The 14,205-nt window shown below is 47.4% G+C and overlaps 1 long non-coding RNA gene across 2 annotated transcripts in view; it reads left to right on the top strand.

The window, feature by feature from the left end:
- The first annotated feature begins 80 nt into the window (after nt 1-80).
- Nucleotides 81-14,205, top strand: part of LOC139229134 (uncharacterized) — a 44,203-nt gene continuing 30,078 nt past the window's right edge. The window contains exon 1 of one of the 2 annotated variants that reach the window (XR_011587659.1): nt 81-155. This is a non-coding gene — a long non-coding RNA (uncharacterized lncRNA). Of the gene's footprint in view, nt 178-14,205 lie in introns of both variants that reach the window. The other variant, XR_011587658.1, reaches the window with a different exon arrangement.

Below are 14,205 nucleotides of genomic sequence, written 5' to 3'. Positions count from 1 at the left end.
TCAGCATCTGCAACAGGAAACTCGCATCACATCCTCTCGGCGGCCAGGCGTGTACAGGCACGGGATCTCTTGCCGTAAACCTCCAAGTCACAGAAGAGGAACTAATCTCCGCCTCACAGCTTGCGGGGGAAGGATTGCAAGATTATCTGGCCAGGGTGAGGAGAAAAACACGAGTGGGTAGGGAACGATTTAAAAAAAAGCTGCTATTGCTGAAATTGGAGTGCTTTAACTGCTATAGGGCAATGACACTGAATAGCACAGAGCCAGGCAGGAGGTGCGGAATGGTCCCCAATGCTGTATAATTCTCTGATTCAGCATTTGCTTCCAAATCATGGTCTGGGAGGTGCAAGTAATCCCTCGAAATCGAGGAAGACTTGCTTCCACTCCAAAAGTGAGTTCTCGGGTGGCTGAACAGTCCAATACGGGAATTACAGTCTCTGTCACAGGTGGGACAAACAATGGTTGAGGGAAAGGGTGGGTGGGGAGTCTGGTTTGCCGCACGCTCCTTCCGCTGCCTGCGCTTGGTTCCTGCGTGCTCTCGGCGACGAGACTCGAGGTGCTCAGCGCCCTCCCGGATGCACTTCCTCCACTTTGGGCGGTCTTTGGCCAGGGACTCCCAGGCGTCGGTGGGGATGTTGCACTTTATCAGCGAGGCTTTGAGGGTGGTCCTTGAAACGTTTCCTCTGCCCACCTGGGGCTCGCTTGCCGTGTAGGAGTTCCGAGTAGAGCGCTTGCTTTGGGAGTCTCGTGTCGGGCATGCGAACAGTGTGGCCCGCCCAACGGAGCTGGTCGAGTGTGGCCAGTGCTTCGATACTGGGAGCCCTGGTGCAAGTAAACTTAAGCAGTCAGCCCAGGGAGACCGTTATTGCCCCTGGAGAGTAGCTTGCGTGTATAAGAACATAAGAAATAGGAGCAGGAGTTGGCCATTCAGCCCCTTGAGCCTGCTCCGACATTCAATAAGATCATGGCTGATCTGATCTTGACCGCAACTCCACTTCCCTGCCCGCTCCCCATAAACCCTCAACTCCCCTATAGTTCAAGAATCTGTCTATCCCTGCCTTGAATATATTCAATGACCCAGCCTCCACAGCTCTCTGGGGCAGAGAATTCCAAAGATTCACGACCCTTTGAGAGAAGAAATTCCTCCTCATCTCCATCTTAAATGGGCGACCCCTTATTCTGAAACTATGCCCCCTAGTTCTAGATTCCCCCACGAGGGGAAACATCCTCTAGGCAGATACCGTGTCAAGCCCTCTCAAAATCTTATATGTTTCAAAAGATCACCTCTTATTCTTCTAAACTCCTATGAATATAAGCCCAACCTGCTCAACCTTTCTTTATAAGACAACCCCTTCATCTCAGGAATCAACTTCATGAACCTTCTCTGAACTGCCTCCAATGCAAATATATCCCTCCTTAAATAAGGAGACCAAAACTGTACGCAGTACTCCAGGTGTGGTCTCACCAATACCCTGTACAGTTGTAGCAAGACTTCCCTGCTTTTATACTCTATCCCCCGTGCAATAAAGGCCAGCATTCCATTTGCCTTCCAAATTTCTTGCTGTACCTGCATACTAACTTTTTGTGTTTCATATATGAGGACATCCAGATCCTTCTGTACTGCAGGATTTTGTAATTTCTCTCCATTTAAATAATTATTTGCTTTTCTATTTTTCCTACCAAAGTGGATAACCTCACATGTTTCCAAATTATACTCCACCTGCCAAATTTTTGCCCATTCACTTAACCTGTCTATATCCCTTTGCAGATTTTTTGTGTCCTCACAACTTGCTTTCCCACCCATCGATGTATTGTCGGCAAACTTGGCTACATTACACTCGATCCCTTCATCCAAGTCATTAATATAGATTGTAAATAGTTGAGGCCCCAGCACTGATCCCTGCGGCACTCCACTAGTTACAGTTTGCCAACTGGAAAATGACCCATTTATCCTGACTCTCTGTTTTCTGTTAGTTAGCTAATCCTCTAGCCATGCTAATTATATTACTCCCAACACTGTGAGCTCTTGTGCAGTAACCTTTTATGTGGTACCTTATTGAATGCCTTTTGGAAATCCAAATACACTACATCTACTGGTTCCTCTTTATCCACCCTGCTCGTTACATCTTCAAAACACTCTAATAAATTTGTCAAACACAATTTCCCTTTCATACAATCAAGCAGAGCCAACATGGTTTTATTAGGATTTGCTAAATGGCCTGCTACTACTCCCTTAACAATGGATCCCAGCATTTTCCCAATGACAGATGTTAGGCTAACTGGTCTATAGTTCCCTGCTTTCTGTCTCCCTCCTTTCTTGAATAGGGGCGTTACATTTGCGGTTTTGCAATCTACTGGGACCACCCTAGCATCGAGGGAATTTTGGAAGATTACAACCAATGCATCCACTATCTCTGCAACCACTTCTTTTAAGACCCTAGGATGCAGACCATCAGGTCCAGGGGACTTGTCCGCCTTTAGTCCCATTAGTTTGCCTAGTACTTTTTCTCTCGTGATAGTGATTGTTTTAAGTTCCTCCCTTCCTTTTGTCCCCTGATTTTCTACTATTATTGGGATGCTTTTAGTGTCTTCTATTGTGAAGATAGATACAAAATATTTGTTCAACACTTTACCATTTCCTTGTTTACCATTATTAATTCCGCAGTCGCATCCTCTAAGGGACCAACATTTAGCTATTCTCTTCCTTTTTCTATAGTTATTGAAGCACTTACTGTCTGTTTTTTTAATTTCTTAATAGTTTACTCTCAATCTATTTTCTCCCCCTTTATTTTTTTTTTGTCATCGTTTGCTGGTTTCAAAAAATTTCCCAATCTTCTGACCTACCACTAATCTTCGCAACATTGTATGTCTTTACTTTCAATTTGATACCATCCTTAATTTCCTTAGTTAGCCATGGATGGTTCATCCGTCTCGTAGAGTCTTTCTCACTGGAATATATCTTTGTTGAGAGTTATGAAATAGCTCCTTAAATGTCTGCTACTACTTACCTACCGTCTTACCTTTTAACCTATTTTCCCAGTCCTCAAAGCCCACTCTGTCTTCATACCTTTGTAATTGCCTATATTTAAGTTTAAGATACTAGTTTCAGACCCAAGTTTCTCACCCTAAAACAAAATATGAAATTCTATCATGTTATGATCACTCTTCCCTAGAGGATCCTTTACTATGAGATTCTTAATTAATTCTGTCTCATTGCACATTACCAGATCTCAAATAGCCTGTTTCCTGGTTGGTTCTACAACGTATTGTTCGAAGAAACCATCCTGAATACACTCTATGAACTCGTCCTCAAGGCTCCCTTTCCAATTTGATTTGTCCAATCTGTATGAAGATTAAAATTGCCCATGACTACTCTTGATTTATACTCTGTCCTACAGTGTAGCTACTGCTATGGGGCCTATAGACTACTTCCATCAGTGATTATTTTGCGTGAAGCCTGTCCCAGTGGAACAGCTCCTTCTTTCTCCAGTACTGGTGCCAGTGTCCCATGAATTGAAACCCATTTCTTTGAGCTACGTATTCAACTCTTTGATCTTATTGACTCTATGTCAATCTGCTTGTGGCTCACATAGTAATCAGGAGATTATTACCTTTGTGGTTTTGCTTTTTAATTTAGCCCCTAGCTGCTCATAATCCCTCAGCAGAACCTCTTTGTTCTTCACTTCTTGTTTTTATCTCCAGCCAAACTGATTCTACATCTTGCTCTTCCGAACCAATATCATTTCTCACTACTGTACTGATCTCATCCTTTATTAACAGAGCTACCCCACCACCTTTCCTTTCTGTCTATCCTTCTGAATTGTCAAATACCCCTGAATATTCAGTTCCCAGCCTTGGTCACCTTGCAATCACGTCTCTGTAATGACTATCAGACCATACCCATTTATATCTATTTATGCCATCAATTCATCTATCTTGTTACGAATCCTGCATGCATTCAAATAAAGAGCCTTTAGTTTTATCTTTTAGTCATTTTTTTCCTACTCTAACCCTATTTGCTGGCACACTCTTATGTTTATACGCTCTGCCCCTTCCCGTCACGCTCTGGTTATCATTAACCCTATTACTGCCCTGCACTATTACCTTGTCCTTTCTCGTTAACTTTCTAAATTTCCCCTCACCTGAACCCCCCCCCCCACCCCATTATTTAGTGTAAAGCCCTATTTACAGCCCCAGTTATTCGATTCGCTAGGAGAGTGGTCCCAGCACGGTTCAAGTGAAGCCTGTCCCAGTGGAACAGCTTCCTCTTTCCCCAGTACTGGTGTCAGTGCCCCGTGCGTCTATATTTATATAGCTCCTTTAACCTAGTAAAAACGGTTGGAGGATAAAACCTAAAGCTCTGGGAGTAAGACGAATTTGACTTACGATGGGAATATGGATTTAAATTTTTTATATCGGCCCGGAGTATCCATGATAAGCAGTATTCAGATCATGAAGACAAACAGCTTGCACTAAGTTGGAGGTTGTGTTTAATTGCATCAACTGAATGGTGACTGAACATTGGTCAGAAATGGGAACGGTGGCATAGTGGTTATGTTACTGGACTAGTAAACCAGAGGCTGGGACTAAGTATGACATCAGTTCAAATCCCACCACAGCGGTTAATTAAATAAATCTGGAATTAAAAAAGCTAGTGTCAATAATGGTGGCCATGAAACTACTGGATTGCTGTAAAAACCCATCTGGTTCACTAATGTCCCTTTAGGGAAGGAAATCTGCCGCCCTTACCCGGTCTGGGCCTATATGTGACTCCAGACCCACAGCAATGTGGTTGATTCTTAACTGGCCAAGCATTCAGTTGTCAAGAAGGCAGCTCACTGCCATCTTCAAGGGTAATTTGGGATGGGCAATAAATGCTGTCCTTGCCAGCGACGCCCACATCCTGTGACTGTAGTAATCATTTTTAAATCTGGCTAAGTCCAATTGCAGTTCCCCTTCTTGTAAGGTTACACACCTTTACAGAAGGCACAAACTAAAAATGAGTTCATGCAAGCTTTTGGAATTGACTGGACAAAGGGAGAGAAATGTGCCAGCCCGGGGCAGGTGGTGACTCATCACTGATCACAAACAATTTCTGCGGTCGAGAGCCAGACATGTTTCTGCATAAAAACAAAGGGGTTGATACATTTTATAAAAACCCACAGAAGAGCCCTTGCATTGATTGGCCGGAGGGAGAAAAACAATTCGCTCTCTCTCGAGACTCCAAGTCTGCAAGAAACCAGGACAACAAAAGGACCTCACGAGGTGCACATTTTTGGAGAACGGGGTACTTAAGATAAGGAGTTATCTTTTACCCTCCGTGTGCTAATTGGGGACATCCAGGTCCATCATGGCAGTCAGTCAAAGGGATCGCCACAAACAACGAATCGATCCAAGCACATTAACAGAAACTGCAGCTCATTGGGTGTTTTATTGATAAAAATGGATATATGTACACGAGCTGCGAGCAGCTCGGGGCGAAGGAAAAGGAACGGACGAACACGGAAGAAACGGAAGAGAACAGCCAGAAGAGGGAACATCGAAGAGGGACAACCGGTCACGGAACCAATGACCACTAACCTACAATCTACGGTTACAGCTACCAACTGGACGGGTGATTGTATGTCTTCGGTCAATTCTCTCAGAAGTCTTGTTCTGTAGTTTTAGTTAGTTTTTGCGGAATAAAACTGACAGTTGGGTTAAGCCTAAACTTTGCGTCTCGTGTCATCCTTTCCCGTAATTCCTGAGGTCTACGAATCGAGAGAGAGTGTAAAACCAACACCCTACAATCTCTAAGTGTGATCTCTTCCCAGTCACACATGATCCTGACTTGGAAATATATCACCGTTCCTTCATCGTCGCTGGGTCAAAATCCTGGAACTCCCTCCCTAACAGCACTGTGGGAGCACCTTCACCACACGGGACTGCAGCGGTTCAAGAAGGAGATTTACGAGAATGATATCAGGGCTGAAGGGATCTCAGTTGTGTGGGGAGACTGGAGAAGCTGGAGTTGTTCTCCTTGGAGCAGAGAAGGTTTGAGCAAGGCGTACAAAATTGTGAACGGTTTTGCTAGAGTAAATAAGGAGAGACTGTTTCCAGTGGCAGACGGGTCGGTAACCAGAGGGACACAGATTTAAGGTGATTGGCAAAAGAACCAGAGGGGGAGATGAGGGAACCTTTTTATTTACGCAGCGAGTTGTGATCCGGAATGCGCTGCCTGGAAGAGCGGTGGGACCAATTCGATGTCTGTAGCAAAGAGCCATCGCAGGCAAGGTGGGGCAAATGTCCTCCTGTGCTGTGTGATTCTAAGTGCTCCAAGAGGCCTGCTGACTCGGGGAGGGGGGCAGCTGGAGGCATGGGGGTGGTCCTGGAACTTTGGTCGGCCTCTTCATTCGGGGTGGGGGAGGGGGCTCGAGAGAGAGAGAGAGGGGTGGAGGGCACGGGCGGACCCCAGAAATGCCCCAAATCTCTGGTCCCTCGTGGCCCCTCTTTCTGATCGACACTCTTTCCCTGGGGGGGGGGGTCAGCATCAGGAGACATATGCGGTTGCTTGCCAACGCTCGCTCAACAGTGCGGACTCTGTCCACAACTCATGGCCGGCGTGGTCGCCAAGCAATCTGACCAGAGACAGGGTGGCAGCCAAGACCTCGCTGTCATGTCCAGTCAACCAGCCACTTTCCAGCCAAGACACACTGGACGTCCCTGAGCAGGTCTGATTTCCCCCTCAACAACCCCCCCGCCCCCCACCTCCCCACCCAATCTCCCCTCCTCTAATCCACGGGCACTGCAACCAATTGTAGAACCCCTACTGCTGCTGGAACCACCAATCGGAGATAGTGTGCCATCTGACACACGAGCCGAGGCGTGGAATACAAGAGCAGGGAGGTTATGCTTGAACTGCATAAAACACTAGTTAGGCCACAGCTGGAGTACTGCGTGCAGTTCTGGTCACCACATTACAGGAAAGATGTGATTGCACTGGAGAGCCTGGATTGGAGAACTTTAGTTATGAGGAAAGATTGGATAGGCTGGGTTTGTTTTCTTTGGAACGGAGGAGGCTGAGGGGAGACCTTATTGAGGTGTATAAAATGATGAGGGGCTGAGATAGAGTGGATAGGAAGGACCTATTTCCCTTAGCAGAGGGGTCAACAAACAGGGGGCATAGATTTAAAGTAATTAGTTGGAGGTTTAGAGGGGATTTGAGAACATTTTTCACCCAGAGGGCGTTGGGGGTCTGGAACTCACTGCCTGAAAGGGTGGTAGAGGCAGAAACCCTCACCACATTTAAAAAGTACTTGGATATGCACTTGAGGGGCCGTTACCTACAGGGCTATGAACTTTTTTCACCCAGAGGGTGGTGGGGGTCTGGAACTCATTGCCTGGAAGTGTGGTAGAGGCAGAAACCCTCACCACATTTAAAAAGTACTTGGATATGCACTTGAGGGGCCTAGCTAGAGTGGATAGGAAGGACCTATTTCCCTTAGCAGAGGGGTCAATAGCTGGGGACATAGACTTAAAGTAATTGGTAGAAGGTTTAGCGGGTAGGTCTAATTGAGGTGTATAAAATTGAGAGTGCCATAATCTACAGGGCAATGGGCCAAGAGCTGGAAAGTAGGATTAGGCTGGATAGCTCTTTATCGGCCAGTGCGGACATGATGGGCCAAATGGCCTCCTTCTGGGCCATAAATTTCTACGATTCTCTGATTCTAAATGTAGCTGGCAAATAAAGACACATCTGGGGTTGCTATGGGACCCTGCTGAAGCGGCCGTACGGTCTTGAGATAAGACCCTCATTAAACCTCAACAAGAGGCACACATGTAGGAGTAACCCAACTAAACTGTGAACCAACCATGAACAACCAGGGCAATGGCCTGGTTTCAATCCAATATTTCACTCTCTTCCTCCTTAACCTCAACATCGCCATCGTCCCCATCTTTTGTGAAGACAGCCGCAAAGTATTCATTAAGTATCTAACCCACATTCTCCGTCTCCACACATAGATCACCATTTTGGTCCCTAATAGTCCCTACTCTTTCCTTAGCTATCCTCTTGCTCTTCATGTAATTATAAAACATCTTTGGGTTTTCTTTGATTCGACTTGCCAGTATTTTTTCATACCTCTCTTTGTTTTCTTAATTTCCTTCTTAATTTCACCCCTACACTTTCGAAACTCTTCCAGGCTTCCTGCATTATTGAACTCTCGGTATCTGATATAAGCTTCCCTTTTTTTGCCTTACCTCACCCTGTATACACCTTGTCATCCAGGGGGCTCTAAATTTGGCTGTTCTACCATGGATCTCCCTCTTGAATGCCCCCCACTGCTCTGACACTGATTTACCTTCAAGTAGCTGTTCCAGTCCACTTTTACAAAATCACTTCTCAACCCAGTAAAATTGGCCTTCCCCCAATTTAGAACCTTTATTCCCGTTTTATCTTTGTCCTTATCCATAATTATGCTAAACTAACTGAATTATGATCATTTGCACAAAAATGCTCTTCCATGGATACTGCTTCCATCTGCCCAGCTTCATCCTCTAACACTAAATCCAGATCTGCCCCCCGCCGCCCCGCCAACCCCCTCTCTTGCTACGTACTTGGCTAAAAAAGTTCTCCAGAATGCAATTCAGGAATTCTGTGCCCTCTATACCTTTTGCACTGATAGGAGCGGGAAGGACGTTGCGGACTTGCGACGAGTGATCGGGGCGGAGGAGCGATGAGGGATCGTGGCTGAGATTCGGTGGGTGATCGCGGCGGAAGTCCACCGAACGTTTAGTGTGGAGGTGCGGCGGGAGATCGTGGCGGAGGTGCGGCGAGTGTTTTGTGGCGGAGGAGCGGCGAGAGATTGTGGCGGAGGTGCGGCGAATGAGGGTGCGGGGCCCAGAAGAGGCGAGGGCCCAGGGGCAGCACGGGCCCAGCCCACACTGCGATATGTGTGCGCACTAGGTCCGCGCAGCAGAGCTGGTCTCCAGTCGTCTTGGTTAACCCTTGCCGCTGGATAAAGACCTAGCTCTGTCAAGCCCGTGTGGTGGCTGGTGTGCAATGGCCACCACACGTTAAAAAAATCCACGCACAGGCATCTTCCACCCCCTCAATTGGAATTCAGGACCTGGAACATCGGGTCCTTCATTAAAACATCTGTGAACTCATGTTCGAGGAACCGCCTATGATGATGATGATACTGATAGTATCCAGGTTAATATTAGAGTCATTGAAATCCCCCACTATTATTGCCCTATTTGTTATGTATGTAAACATTGTAACTGTGTAAGACTTGCCACCAGAGGGCGCAACTGTTGGAGGCCCAAGGGTCACCTGCACACCTCGTGCAAGGGAGTATAAAAGATTGTCTGCCAGGCTGCTTAGGCACTCTGGAGTTGTATTAAAGAGACTAAGGTCACATCAGTTTTAGCTCACAGTACTCAGTCTTGTGGAGTTCTTCCATACTTAACAATTGGCGACGAGTAACAGATTCCGAACTTTCACGCGGTCTTGGCTGCCGTTGGTATTTTAGAGAGATTTGTAGAGGGTGATGATTGGGAAGCCTTCGTTGAGCATCTCGACCAGTACTTCGTGGCCAAAGAGCTGGATGGGGACGATAAAGCGATCAAGCGCAGGGCGATTCTCCTCACTGTGTGTGGGCCCACAATATACGGCCTCATCCAGAATCTGCGAGCACCGGAGAAACCAGCGGAGAAGATATATACAGAGTTGTGTGCGCTGGTTTGGAACCACCTGAAGCCGAAGGAGAGCGTCTTAATGGCCAGGTATCGCTTCTATATGCACCACCGCTCCGAGGGCCAGGACGTGGCGAGTTATGTCACTGACCTGAGACGCCTTGCGGGAACTTGCAAATTTGCTGGATTTTTGGGGGAAATGCTGCGGGACTTTTTTGTGCTTGGCATCGGCCACGAGGTCATTCTTCGCAAGCTGCTGTCCGCCGAATCCCTAGACCTGAGCAAGGCCATCACGATAGTCCAGGCATTCATATCCACGAGCGATAATACCAGACAGATATCCTCGCAGCATCGAAGCTCACTGGCAAGTACTGAGCATAAAATAACGTCACTAGCAGGCAGAACTGCATATGGCGGGACCTGCACGTCTGCAGCTGCAAGACCGAGGATGACTCAGAGTCCGCCATCGGGCGTGAATGCAAATCCATTAGCACCATGTTGGCACTGGGGGGGTAATCATCGAGCCCATCAATGTTGATTCAAACACTCCATGTGCAAAGGCTGTGAAACAATGGGGCACCTCCAGCGACTGTGCAAACGTGCTGCGACTCACCACGTGGCAGAGTCGGCAGAGGATAATCGATCCGGCGATGGATCACACTGAACAAACAAGAGAGGCAACTCAACCCGAGGAAGAAGTGTATGGGGTGCACACCTTCACCACCAAGAGCCCTCCTATTATGCTGAAAGTCAACTTGAACGGTATTCCGGTATCAATGGAGTTGGACTAGGGGGCGAGTTAGTCGATTATGAGCCAGCAGGCTTTTGAGAAACTGTGGGGCAACAAGGCACAAAAGCCCAAACTGAGCCCGATTCAGACAAAGCTGCGCACCGACACCAAAGAGCTCATACCAGTCATCGGCAGTGAGGCAGTTAAGGTATCAGACGAAGGAGCTGTGCATGATTTATCACTGTGGATTTTTACCAGGCAATGGCCCAACGCTATTCGGCAGAAGTTGGGAGACAGTCAAGATCGACTTCAACAAGAGGGAATCATATCGCCAGTCGAGTTCAACGAGTGGGACAGTCCGATTGTTCCGGTGTCGAAAAGTGATGGCACGGTCAGAATCTGCGGAGACTACAAGGTAACGATCAACAGGGTCTCGTTACAGGACCAGTACCCGCTGCCCAAGGCGGATGACCTGTTCACAACGTTAGCAGGGGGGAAGTCGTTCACCAAGTTGGACCTAACCTCCGCCTACATGACACAGGAGCTGGCTGAATCTTCAAAAAGATTGACGTCCATCAGCGCGCACAAAGGACTGTTTATATACCACAGGGGCCCTTTTGGGATTCGCTCGGCTGCTGCCATATTCCAGAGGAACATGGAGAGTCTGCTGAAATCGGTTCCACGCACCGTTGTGTTTCAAGATGAAATCCTGATCACCGGTCGTAACACCACTGAACACCTACACAACCTGGAAGAGGTTCTAAGTCGACTAGACAGCGTGGGACTCAGGCTGAAACGCTCCAAGTGTTTTTTCCTGGTGCCAGAGGTCGAATTTTTGGGGAGAAAGATTACGGCAGACGGCATCAGACCCATGGACTCAAAGACAGAGGCCATCAAGAATGCACCCAGACCACAGAATGTGACGGAGCTGCATTCATTCCTGGGACTCCTCAACTATTTTGGTAACTTTCTACCCGGGTTAAGCACTTTGCTGGAACCGTTGCTCATGTTGCTACGTAAGGGTGATGACTGGGTTTGGGGTAAATCTCAAGAGACAGCCTTTGAGAAGGCCAGAAACCTATTTTGTTCTAATAAGTTACTTGTACTTTATGACCTGTGTAAACGATTAGTGCTAGCTTGTGATGCATCTTCGTACGGGGTCGGCTGTGTGTTACAGCAAACCAATGTATCGGGCAAACTTCAACCGGTTGCATATGTGCCTAGAAGTCTGTCTAAGGCTGAAAGAGTCTACAGTATGGTCAAGAAAGGGGCGTTAGCTTCTGTATATGGGGTTAAGAAAATGCACCAATACCTATTTGGACTCCGGTTCGAGCTTGAAACCGACCACAAATCGCTCATTTCGCTGTTTTCAGAAAGCAAAGGTATAAACACCAATGCTTCATCCCGCATCCAAAGATGGGCACTAACATTGTCCGCCTATGATTATGTTATCCGCCACAGACCAGGCACGGAGAACTGTGCTGATGCCCTCAGTTGGCTACCAGTGCCCACCACCGGGGTGGAAATGGCCCAGCCCGCAGACTTGCTTCTGGTCATGGATGCTTTTAGAGCGAGGGGTCACCCGTCACGGCTCGCCAGATCAGGACCTGGACCAGCCAGGACCCTGTGCTATCACTTGTAAAAAGCCGCGACCTCAATGGGAGCTGGTCGGCTGTTCCCGGGGAAATGCAAGATGAAATTAAGCCGTTTCACCGACGCAAAAATGAAATGTCCATCCAGTCGGATTGTCACTTATGGGGTAATCGCGTGGTTTTGCCAAAAAAAGGCAAGGAAACGTTTATACGCGACCTACACAATACCCACCCAGGCATAGTCATGATGAAGGCTATTGCCAGGTCACATGTTTGGTGGTCCGGCATTGACTCTGACTTTGAGGCGTGCATATACCAGTGTAACACTTGCTCGCAACTGAGCAATGCTCCAAGGGAGGCTCCATTGACTCTGTGGTCATGGCCCTCCAAACCATGGTCCAGGATCCAAGTAGATTTTTCTGGCCTCTTTTTCGGAAAGATGATTTTAGTTGTAGTGGACGCTTACTCTAAATGGATTGAATGCATAATCATGTCATCCAGCACATCCACTGCCACCATTGAAAGCCTCCGGGCTATGTTTGCCTCCATGGATTGCCCGATGTCCTTGTCAGTGACAATGGACCGTGTTTCACCAGCTCGGAATTCAACGAGTTTATGACCCGCAATGGCATCAACCATGTCAGATCTGCCCCGTTTAAGCCCGCATCCAACGGTCAAGTGGAACGGGCAGTCCAAACTATCAAGCAGAGCTTGAAACGCGTGATGGAAGGCTCCTTGCAGACCTGCTTATCTCGGGTTCTGCTCAGCTACTGCCCGTGACCCCACTCGCTCACTGGGGTTCCCCCTGCAGAATTGTTAATGACGAGAACACTCAAAACCAGGCTCTCCCTAGTCCACCCGGATCGAAATGATCATGTGGAAACCCGGCGTCACCGGCAAAACATGTACCACGATCGCGCAGCTGTATCGCGTGACATTGGTGTTAACGACCCTGTGTTCGTCCTGAATTACGGTCATGGTCCTAAATGAGTTGCCGGCACTGTCTTGGCCAAGGAGGGGAATAGAGAGTTTATAGTCAAACTATTGAATGGACAAACGTGCAGAAAGCATTTGGATCAGACCAAACTGCGGTTCACCGACAACCAGGAACAACCTGAAGAGGACATCATCATCAACGATCCACCAACACACACCCACCCAGCAATCGACCTCGCTGTCAATCAAGAGGATGAACCCACCATTCCCAACAGTCCTGTCAGACCAGCCGCTCCGCAGTACAGCAAAGGCCCAACCAACTCGCCCATGCCAGAATTTGAACTCAGACGATCAACCAGGGAGTGTAGGGCCCCGGATCGTCTCAACTTGTAAATAATTTGTATCAAAGACTTTGGCGGGGGGTGGGAGTGGGGGGGCGGGGGGGGGGAGTGATGTTATGTATGTAAACATTGTAACTGTGTAAGACTTGCCACCAGAGGGCGCAACTGTTGGAGGCCCAAGGGTCACCTGCACACCTCGTGCAAGGGAGTATAAAAGGTTGTCTGCCATGCTGCTTAGGCACTCTGGAGTTGTATTAAAGAGGTTAAGGTCACATCAGTTTTAGCTCACAGTACTGTCTTGTGGAGTTCTTCCATACTTAACACTATTGTTTTTGCACGTGTCAGAAATTTGCCTACAATATTGCTTTTCTTTCTCCCTTGGACTGTTTTGGGAGTCGATAGTACACTCCCAGCAGTGTGATTGACCCCTTTATTGTTCTTTAGTTCAATCCAAATAGCTTCATTAGATCATCATTCTAACATATCATCCCGCCTCACAGCTGTAATTGTTTCTTTAACCAATACTGCCACTACCACCCTCCTTTTTTAACTCCTTCCTATCCACTCTATCTAGGCCCCTCATAATTTTATACATCTCAATTAATCTCCCCTCAGCCTCCTTGGTTCCAAAGCAAACAAATCCCAGCCTATCCATTCTTTCCTCCTAGCTAAAATTCTCCAGTCCTGGCAACATCCTCATAAATCTCCGCTGCACCCTCTCTAAAAAGAAGAGAAAGACTTGCGTTTATATAGCGTCTTTCACGACCACCGGACATTGCAAAGCGCTTTACAGCCAATGAAGTACTTTTGGAGTGTAGTCACTGTTGTAATGTGGGAAACGCGGCAGCCAATTTGCACACAGCAAGCTCCCACAAACAGCAATGTGATAATGACCAGATAATCTGTTTTATGTTGATTGAGGGATAAATAT

Source organism: Pristiophorus japonicus, chromosome 18 (assembly GCF_044704955.1).
Source record: "Pristiophorus japonicus isolate sPriJap1 chromosome 18, sPriJap1.hap1, whole genome shotgun sequence".
NCBI classification, from domain to species: Eukaryota; Metazoa; Chordata; class Chondrichthyes; family Pristiophoridae; genus Pristiophorus; species Pristiophorus japonicus.
This window is presented reverse-complemented; position numbering and strand designations above follow the sequence as displayed.